Raw genomic sequence first — 10578 nt, forward strand, 5'->3', positions numbered from 1 at the left:
CAACCCGTAGATCACGCTCAAGTAAATGCACCGTTTGTTTTAGCTGTTGAAGCTCGACAAGCTCGTCACTCAGTTCTAACTTTTCCTCCTCTACACGTCTGATGTAGGCATCTCCTTCCTCTACGGTTATCTCATAATTCCTGATGACTTCCTTTAGTTGTAGTTCCCTATTCTCCAGTTCACGGACTAATTCCTTCAAAATCTTATTTTCAAATTCAAGCTCATCACACTTCAGCCTACTGTCCTCACTTACAGCTAACTTTTCTTCAAGATTTTTGTGCATCAGTTTAGAGTGGGCAAGTTTCTCATTCAAACGTGTAATATCCTGACTTCTCACTAACTTCTCCAAACGAAGCCTCTCTATTTCTCTCTGTTAAATCAATCTCAATGTTCTTCTTTGATTGCTCATAGTAATTCAGGATTGTTTGCTCAGCATCCTCCAGTTGTTGCTGAAGATCTGACGTCAGGTTGTCAATTTTTTCACTTTAGTCTATTTTCAGAGTTATCCTGTCCTTTTCTGTAATTCTTATCAGTGTTTCTTTTTCCTCCAAGGTTGCTGTTGCATCAGACAAAAGGTTTGAGACTCTCTCCAGTTTCTCTCCTATCTCTCTGTTCTCACTAACCACCTCCTGAAGTCTGCTCTCCTTGACTAACAAATCCTCTATCTTCAAATGAAGTGATTCAATCATTTGCTGCTTTGCATCAATCTCCAGTTTTTGCTTCTCTAATTGCTCGTTCTTATCCAGGATTGTTTGTTTAGAATTCTCCATTTGGTTCTCAAGGTTTTCCTTGTCTGACTTCAGGTTGACACTGCTCTTGCTTAGAGATTTTACCTGACCCTAAAGAACATGCAATTCTTCAGTGAGCTTTTGGATCTCTTCCTGTTTATTCTTATTCAAAGATTCCGTCTCCTTCAGTTTCTGTGCTGCTTCTTCACTATTTCTGCTCACTTCTTGCTGATCACACTGGAGTGTGTGCACTTCTTCTCTGAGTCTTTCATTGAAAGATTGGCTGAGAGTAAGCTCATCCTTCATTTGATCCCTCTCCTCCCCTAAAGCTGTCATCTTTTCTTCTAGACACTTTATGTTAGCGTCCCTTTCCTCTAAAATCCCAGTTTTCTCAGTTAAATATGCAAGGGTAACTGTGCTGTTGCTGTGTAGCTGTGTTAATTCTGCCTGCCCTGTTGTAATCTGTGCCTTAAGATTTGCAACCTCAGCAATTAGATTCTGATTCTCCTCACTGAGAGCTGTCATCTTGTTTGTTAGAGTAGTCACTTCTTGGGTCAGGTGTTTAGTGTCTTCCTGGTATTTTTCATTAGAAGACATGAGATGGCTGACTGTGGCCATGAGATCCTCATTCTTCTCACTTAGAGTCGTCCGATCTATGATGAGACACTTTTCTGCTTCGATACTTCAGCTCTGACTGGAGCTTCTCATACTCCTCATGCTGTTGAGTCACTTGTTCTGTCAGGCTGATTTTCTTAGTCTTTGCATCATCCAACTTCAACTGTAATGCCTCCATCTCTGATTGGTAGAATTCATCTTTCCTGATCATCTCATTCTTCACTGTCTCTAAATTCTGCTCAGTTTTCTCAAATTTTTGTTCTGCTCCCTGTTTATGCTGAGCTGATCAGTGTACAGTTTTTGATAGTCTACAGCTCACTTTTTAACATGGGCCCTCTTTGCTTTTTTCTCTTTTAAGTCTGAATTCATTCGACGTGATTGTTTATATATGGATGAACAAGAAGAGGGACAATCTTGTTGGGACATTTTGCTGAAGAAAGAAGTCTTTCACAGTGAGACGTTAGCGGCAGGCAAATTAAGCTATTCTTGATATGGGTTACTGAGCTGTACAGAGAAATAGATTTTCTCTTCCTCAAAAAATAATAAAAAAAAAAGAAATGGATGTAAATCTTAATTCCAATAAGTCCCAGGTTAAACAGAGGTGTGCCACCTATGAATAAACGGGTTAACTGCTACCAAAAGTTTTGTCAGTCTTTCTCAGTTCAGTTTGATGAACTAACCACTTCTTACTGAATCCCCTTGCGTCGCTGGGCAAGTAAACTCAAAATATCCAGTGATTGTACTGCGTGACTGAACATATAAGGCAGTCCAGATATATGCCATGTAAAATCATTTGAACTGTGACATCACCGCCTGAGACAGAAAGTTTACTTCAGACTGGGGAAATGGGGATTTCCCTGATGATACAGACCGTATGGAGGACCAAACCTGCCAAAATAAAAAATAAATAAAATAAATAAATAAATAAAAGTAAAAATAAAAACAAAAATTAAAAATAAATACATTTAAAAATTAAATAAAAAAATATAAATGGAACTAATTAAAAATATATATATACATAAATAAATGAATAAAAGTAAAAATAAATACAAAAAAAAAGTAAGAAGTAGATTAATAAGTTACAGAAGAGAATGAACTGTTCTAAGGCTTCGTATTCACAAAACTTAAGCATTAACTTAGGCTGTGTCCGAAACCACTCACTCATTTACTACTCCCTATTCACTCTATAGTGAGCAGCATATAGGGGGATCAACTGCAAAACACAAAAATGATTACGGACACGACTCCGGCCACGAGCAATGACGTCATCGCTGTCTCACAATTCAAATGTTTAGCAACAATGGCTCGTAGATTTCGATGACAACTGCTAAGGATCGAAATTAACGGTAGAATTTCACTGAAAATTGACACTAAATGTGATGTACCCCAAAAAAAAAAATAATAGATAAAAAAGCTTGTGTTTTTAGTGGCAAAATAGTGTACATTTTTGTGTGTAATGTAACTTATTTTGCATAAAGATGATGGTCTCACATCTTATAACCCTCAGAGTTACTCCGTTTTAAATCCTTAACATTTTCATACAGATTTGTAAAACCAATAAACAAAAAAGTATTAAATAAAGTTTTCATATGTGTTCCTGTGCTCCTCTCATTCATCCATCATGTTTGAAAGCAGCAACCGCTATGCATGATGGTAAATTGCTGGGCTGGTGACCATCGGTTGTTCACTACCTTTCAAAACGCATTGTGGGATAGAATGAGTGCACTATATAGTGAATAACAATGCTTGCTCAGAATTCGGACACCACTACAAAATGGTGTATTCACTATATAGTGCACTATATAGGGAATATGGAGTGATTCCGGACACAGGGTTAGTTTCACATCCATCGCGGGTAGAGACCAGGTTGATGTGAGCCTTCAGACTCTGCTTTGTGTGCTTAAAATCAGGTCCAGATAAACTCCAGGAAACTTGATTTGTGGACAGATATCAGTATCCACAGACTAGGAAACAGTTTGGATCTTTGTCAAGTCCAAATATTTCCAGTTTAAGGAGATATTAGTCTGTGTTCCTCCTGTTTTCGCTGCTCTTTACAGAGTAGACTTCCAGGATTTCATGCCAAGGGGATCTCTGCACTCACATGTCAATCAACCAATAGACAAACAGTTCAACCCAAGACACACTTAGGACCACCCCCTCATTTGGATAACATTTCCTGCTGGATTTAATGCTGACAGTGTCTGCAGCATGAAATAAATAAATGTGAGAGTAGAGCACTTTTATTTATTTATTGATATTTAATTCTGTTTATATATTTATTTTTGTATTTTTGTATTTATTTCCACTTTTATTTATTTATTTGTAATTCATTTTTGAGTCTTATTTTTTATTTTTGTATTAGTTTTTACTTTTATTTATTCATTTACGTATGTATATTTTTTTTATTTATTTCTATTTATATGTATTTTTGTATTTAATTTTTGAAGTTTATTTATTTATTTTTAATTTTTGTTTTTATATTTACTTTTATTTATTTATTTATTTATTTATTTTTAATTGTGGGAGGTTTGGTCCTCCATAAGACTGCATTGGAGATGTGGCTATTTAAGGCAACAGCAAGCTACCGGTACACGCGTTTTTACCCCTTTGGCCTAATGTTAACTTCCTGAAATGGTCGGGTTTCAGTGTCTAACATCAGTAAGCAGACTCCTCTTGTGTTGTATGTTAGTATCTTTCATTTTAAGCATCTTCAAAATGTATCTTGGTCAAAACCGAATACGTTCACTCTACTGCTATTAAAGGTGTAACGGTACAGTACGTTTTAGGTACGGTAATTAAATAAAAAAAATAACAATTTTTTTTTTTTTACAATTTTATTAAATTTTTAAAAAGAAATAGACTGAATAAATAACATTTAAATTATTAGTAATGCTGCAGCCTCCTTCCAAAAGGTCCTCAATGGGTAAAGATATTATAAATAAATACATTTTTGAGTTACTAAGTTATTTCAGTTGATTTACTGACATATTTATCTGTCCCTAAAACCAGATTAAAATAAAAGGGTGACCAGGCATTTACTGTCAGGGCGCCTCCAACCGTTTAGAATAATTTACCTGAAAGTCTCAGACTCAAAGATTCACTATCTTCTTTTAAATCAGCTTTAGATTAGCCTTCTCTTAACAGTTTCTCTGCTTTTTAAATGTACTTCTGTTTTTTTTACTAATTTTATTGTTTTTGTTTTTTTATTTTTATATTTTCCATGTATTGTTAAATATATGTATTTTTATTTCCTTTGTCGGATTTCTTGAACATATCATCATACATCCCTAAGTTAGCTTGTTAAGTATGTTAATTAGCATCTTTCCTGCTGATTCAACACAGACTTCAGCATTGGATTACTTTTTTAACCAATGGGACCTACTACAAAGTTTGGGAGAACTTTTCACAGCCCATCTTGGGGGGTAAAGAGGTTAGAGCTGTGTGAAATCTGAGGATAACTTTACCTATGACGAGGCTGATGGTTGAAGCAAACACATGTAGAATAAACTTAATTCACTAAAGCAGAGCACCATTGTTAGAATTAAAAAGATCTTAAAGAATAGGAAATTCATAACCAGCTGGTGAGACTTTTTGTTGTTCCTCCTTGTTCTTGTTTGAGTGGTGCCTTTTCAAACGCTTTGATTGGTCTGCTGGATGATGTGCTGTCAGCGACACACCTGCTAAATAATGTCAGCGCTACTTTTGTTGTCTTTGTCCACTGTTGTATTTTACTGAGAAACAAAGTGTTCCTAAACAGGACACTTTTATCTGGGAATATTCAGGCTGTTGTTGTTGTTTGCTGTGGTTGTGTGGTTGACAGGACAGTGTGACAGAAAGTTGCGCTCTGGTTTTCCATCTGTGTATGAACTTTATTCCACATGTATCCATTCAATACACGTCTGTACTAGGGATGCATGATATTATCGGTCTTATATCGGTATTGGCAGGTATCAAAATTTAGGCCGATATTTACATCCGATATTATTTCTGTGTATTTCAGCATTTATTGTCTGTAAATTTTGTCCATATATGCTGATAAATTAGTGGAATTTTAGGCTGAACTAACAGACCTATGTCAGTATAGGTCTATTTATTTATCCTCATTCTTTAAACTTTCACGTGTTTTTAAGGACTAAAGTTTGTTTTCTTGGTCATCCTCAAACCTTAAAGTGTGTCCAAAGGACTGAAATTTCTTGTCTGCAGAGCATATTTAAATATCGGTATCGATATCAGTATCGGCTAAAATGAATCTGTAAATATCAGCAAATCGAATATCAGCAAAAATCCAATATCATGCATCCCTAGTCTGTACCGTACCGAGAGGCCCATACCGAATTGGTACGGTATTAATACGCGTACCTTTACAACCCTAAGAGCTATATAAACATTCACCCAAATGTATTTAGTCCTTGCTGCTCTACAATTTGACAAGGAATGTTCCAAATGCTACATTACATTGAATATTTACAGTGAAGTGTCAGACTGAAAGATGCAGAGGTTAGCTTGGTACCGCCTGAGTCCCAGCATCAACTCCCACAGCCAGTTTAATTTGCCACAAAAAAAAACAAAAAAAAACAAAAAAAACATGCTAAGGTACTTCAGAATGCAGACTATGAGATAATCAGCTGTGTTTCTGAATGTTTTTCTGCTTATGAATATCACAGTTAAAGTCCCAATGATCATCCTGCAAACTGTCCTCAGAGATTAGGACCACCTCTGGGTGCTTCACTGCATGATTAAACTCAGTTTTCCTGAGAATTCCCTCTCTCCAGTCCATGTTTATTCACATTTGGATTCTAACAGCATCACAGAAGCCCTCTGTATCTAGGAGGGATTACAACATGTACCTATGTATCAAACTTGAAGCAGAATTGGGAATTAAAGCTCTTTTTCTCAGAGAGGATTTATACTGCTGATTGTTAGCAGCTCTTCTCTAGGTTCAGTGGTGCATGGTGTTCTTCCCATGCTCCTCTGCAGTCTGATTAGGTTGGTTGTGTACATTGTTGAATTTTTCATTGGTGTATAAACACACTGAACTCAATTACACCTACAAAAGGATGCTCCTGCGGCTGGCTTGCTTTGAGGTACAAAATTAGCCTGCTTCGTTGACATAAGGGACACGAGGCAGAAACAAGTTTTCTTTTGAATTTAAAGCAGAACTCCTTTGATATGTTATCGCCTTTCATGTGTAAATTAAAACGGGTGAAAAATGTCTTAAATGGCCACAGGGGTATTGTTTGAACGTTGCAGCAGAAATGGAAATTGTTATTGCATTCTGTGGCAAAGAGGTGTGAAAGTTTCTTTGAGTCTTTGTAATGAAGAAAAGCTCCTGACGCTCAGAGCTCGATATTAACGCTATGAGATGATACAATACGATCTGCCACCAGGAAATTCATTCTCTGAAATGAAAGAGAAATCCAATTTCCCCTGTATACTTCTCATTTGAATATAAATCAAAGGCTGCTTTTTCCTTCCTGTTTTGCCTACTCAAAATTGGAAACATGAAAGTAAGTCAGCTTTCTTATCCCCGGCATCTTTCAGGGTGGTTGTTTTTCTGCGATAAGAGCAGAAATTTAAGTTCCCAGACTGCATGTCTGAACTCTGAAAAACATTTTACATAATGATGATCTAGTTTCTAAACTCAGGAGGAAAAGTTTTTGCTCATCTAAGGTCTTTTGAGACAAAGTCATTCATTTTTTGGATTTATAAGTTGGGTAAGTGAGGATTTGTTGACAAAGTTGACAAGCAGCAATTATTTACAAAATCATTAATATAACAACAAAAAAATCCCTTATAGCAGATTTATACTGGTTAGAATTGTTTTAAATCCTGCATGGTAAGCACAAAATTTGGAATGAAGTGATGATATTATTTATCCATCCAAATACCCCCTACCCATCCATCCATTCATTTAAATACATCCATCCATCCATCCGTCAATTGATGTACCATCTATCTATCCATTGAAGTACTATCAATCTATCCATCCAATCCAATCCATCCATCATCTATCCATTTAAGTCCTATCCATCTATCCATTAAATGACCATCCATCCATCCATCCATCCATCCATCCATCCATCGACCATACATCCATTCATCAATTAAAGTGCCATCCATCCAATCCATCCATCATCCATATATCTAAGTACCATCCATCCATCAATTGAAGAACAATCCATTTATCCATTGAAGTTCTGTTCATCCATCCATCCAAATACCACCTCCATCCATCCATTTAAATACATCCACCCATCAATTGATGTACCATCCATCCATCAATTAAAGTTCCATCCATCCATCAATCGAAGTACCATTCATCTATCCATTGAAGTACCATCCATCCTACCATCCATCCATCCATTTAAGTACCATCCATCTAGCCATTAAATTACATCCATCCATCCATTTACCATCCATCAACTAAAGTTCCATCCATCCATCAATTGAAGTACCATCCATCCATCAATCCTTCCTCTTATACGAGGGACTTAGCCATTTGGGATGTATAATCCCTCCAGCAGGTTCTGGGTAAACCCTTGGTCCCCTCCCAGTTGAACATGCCCAAAAGACCACCAAAGGGAGGCGCTCAGGAGGCTCACACCACCTCAACCGGCTCTGTTCATGTGACAAAACAGCGGCTCCACTCCTTTATCCCCCTGGATGTCTGAACTCTTCATCCTACCTCATTATTTTGGTCATTACCCAATGTTCATGACCATAGGTGAGGGCTGGGACATGGATTGGCCAGATTTATTCAATTTAGTTGTAATAATCCATTTAATATTTTGAAAATGTATTTCATTATCAAGATTGAAATCATTGAATGCTGAGATACTGTATATTTCCAGCATTTGTACATTTTACAACTTAAATATTACACCTACCTCCTTTTAGGTCTGAAGTATTCCATTAAGTACTACATGTCAATGTGCTTGGCTGTTTTAAAAGGTTGGAATACATGTAGGGCTGTCAGCTGTTTCTCTTCTGCAACACATTATTGTTTCCTAGAAAAGTCAGTATATGTTTCTACATCTCCTTCTATTGCACAAAAGGGTGACAGGTGTTTAAATATCCACTTAATGTATAAAAAAACCTTTGAAAGAAAAGCTTTGCAGAAACCACAGGGTCGTATTTACATTGCTTTCATGCACACAAGCTAGTATAATAACTCAACTGTAGATGTATAATTTTATCTTAACAGATTGTTTATTTAACACAGTGTGTTCTTATTATTCATGTGTTAAATCCAGTCCCTCTCCCCCAGAGCAGGTCAAAACCATTTATCCCTGCTCTGTTGTGGCAGTAAGTAGCTTGAGGAAAGGCAAGAGGCGTCCCTTAGATGATTGCTTGTATCGACTGTATTGACTTTCATCCTGTAAAATTACCCTGTACTGCTTTTTTATTTGACACCATGTCACCTGCGGTGATAGATACCCGTCTGACCCTCCCTCTTGAGCTGCAGCCAAACATTACACCTCAGACTGGAGACAGGAGTTCTTCATCACACCAGATCCATCGGGAGACATCTAATAAAGCCTTTTGTTGCTTCATTGCACAGTCGTTCTGTCAAGGGCATCAAGACGATACTGCAGACCAGAAGTGTCCTTCCACCGACAAACCACTGCTCTTGTAGCAGCTGTGCGCGCTCTCATGCGTTGTGTTATGAATGAGACATAAAATGTTACTTCTGGCACCAGTCCATTCTGATAAACACAGAAGCCTGTTTGGGCTCTCACTGCCACTTTTGTGATAATAAGCTTGAAAAATGCTAAAACAGGAACAAATAATTTCACCAGCTGTTCATTAACAAGCAACATCACAGAGATCAGGATCAAGGTATGAATTTGGCTGAATAAATTAATGCAATTTACTCAGTTCACTCAGTAAACGAAACAATTAACAGGGTTTCAGTAAAATTCCTGAATTTCCAAGGTAACCCAAAGGGTGTAGGCTGAAGCTAAATCTTACCTCACAAAGCACAACCATCACATTACCATCATATTGTCAAGTTCATAGCAAGAACAGCGCTGATGCATTGTTATATTATACATTTTAACATATCAACTTATATTTTCCAATGTTGTATCTCATGATTAAACGATTCTCATTAAGCACCAGACCATTTATATGTGTGTAGTTCTTTCTCCACTGGATCCAAAAATGTCTTGAAAATTCCCCACAACAAAAAATAGTTGTGTCATCAGCAAATGAAATACACTTCGTCGACTTTGAACTCAAACATAATAATTGATATACAAAATTAAAAAGAATGGGCTAAGTAGCAAATCCTGTGGCACCCCGCCACAGGTTTACATTTGAGTTAACAAATGATGCCTGTCCTCCAAATAGTTGGTTAGCCAATCATGAGCCAGTATATACTTCGGTATTTTAGACAGTAAAAGTTTATGGTCTATGGTGCAGAGTGCTTTTTGTAAATCAAGAAATATCCCAACTGTATTTTTGTTTCACTCAGTAGCATTTAGTAATTTGTTCACTGAAATCTATTAGCGTGAGTGAAGTGGTTGTTTTTTTTTAATTTTTTTATCCATATTGTTGTTCGTAGAGTATGTTTTGCTAGCTAGAAAAGCAAGGTGATGTGGTGAGCCGAAATTAATATAAAGCAAATCAATATCATCACAGAAATGTTTAATGTTGATTTGGGAGATTGTAACAATTATATTACATGGATAAAAAGGTCTTTTTCTGGGAAAGTCTTCCTTTTTTTAGACATTGTTGTAGAGTTAAAAAGTTGGTAGTTTACCACGGGGACAGCATGCTGCAGTTTGACTATTAGGAACTGAGTTCAACAAGCAAGTCTGCAGGGGCCCAGCAGAGGGCCCTCATGTTACTCAGAGTTTAAGTGGAAACTCATAAGAACACATTAATTGTATTTTTAAGCAGGAAGCAGAAATAAGCAGAGTCAAGTTTAACACATGTCAACACGCATGTTTATCCGCAGCCTAGGTCAAGTTTGACGGCATCTCTGTCCAGGCCTTTTCACCCATGATAATTCACCTTGAAAACGCTGGGAGTTTTTAGCCCTTGGGACATCCACAGCACAACCAGGGCTCGTTGCAACCCTGCTACCCATCCGGACATTACCTTAGGCCAGTGTTTCCCAACCTTTTTCCATAGGGCCCCCTGTACTTGTACCTAACAAAAGCTAATTCCCCCTAGGACCCACTTGGAAAAAAAATCCCATAAATTTTAATTGTTTTCACAGACAAAATCC

The 10578-nt window shown here is 37.0% G+C and overlaps 1 long non-coding RNA gene across 1 annotated transcript; it reads left to right on the plus strand.

The window, feature by feature from the left end:
* Positions 1–323: 323 nt before the first annotated feature.
* LOC121514422 lies at positions 324–1916 on the plus strand. Its single transcript, XR_005992296.1, has 3 exons — positions 324–467; positions 553–575; positions 1702–1916. It is a non-coding gene; the product is annotated as an uncharacterized LOC121514422 (long non-coding RNA).
* Positions 1917–10578: the final 8662 nt, after the last annotated feature.

Source organism: Cheilinus undulatus, linkage group 9 (assembly GCF_018320785.1).
Source record: "Cheilinus undulatus linkage group 9, ASM1832078v1, whole genome shotgun sequence".
Lineage (NCBI taxonomy): Eukaryota > Metazoa > Chordata > Actinopteri > Labriformes > Labridae > Cheilinus > Cheilinus undulatus.